Here is a 576-nt window from a genome sequence, read left to right on the forward strand (position 1 = left end):
CAGAAGACAAGCTTATTGTTATTATCAAACAACTTAGGCTATTAAGCTTAACCTCACTATCTCACTGCATATCAAACATCTTAGGCATAACATGGAACAGGTATTTTTCATCAAGTATTGATATGTTGAACTTTAAGTCCCTACAGAATGTGATAAAAAACATTCAAAAATTAGAATATATCTTTAAAAAAGGCATAAAGAATTATATACTTCTTATATTTACACATAAGTCCAAAAATCTAACCATATTCAACCTTGAAGCAGGACAGTCCCACAATATTCCTTTTCCTGTCTCTTACTTTCATTCACCACACCCTTCTTTTTGAACAACCATCTACCCAAGAGATATCATAGCAGCAACTGGCATGTCATGACCAGCAGCCCGTATTCAGAAGACCAGAATGACAGGCACTCCAATCATGAAACTACTATTACAGATCACCATCTGCAATGCAGTTGCTTATTTCACAGGTATCAGTAAATATAGTTAGTCAGGGTGAGAATCTTTCCAATTAACTGTTAGATTAAAAAATCTTCTGGAGATTCTCAGGATCATTGCCTTGCCCATCTTCTACA

General features: G+C 35.1%; 1 protein-coding gene across 1 annotated transcript in view; it reads right to left on the reverse strand.

Annotated features, from left to right (window-relative positions):
- The window catches only part of Chrm3 (cholinergic receptor muscarinic 3), a 528,248-nt gene that overhangs the window by 356,411 nt on the left and 171,261 nt on the right, over nucleotides 1-576 (reverse strand). The gene's annotated exons all lie outside the window — the stretch shown is intronic.

Source organism: Octodon degus, unplaced genomic scaffold (assembly GCF_000260255.1).
Source record: "Octodon degus isolate 3935 unplaced genomic scaffold, OctDeg1.0 scaffold00133, whole genome shotgun sequence".
NCBI classification, from domain to species: Eukaryota; Metazoa; Chordata; class Mammalia; order Rodentia; family Octodontidae; genus Octodon; species Octodon degus.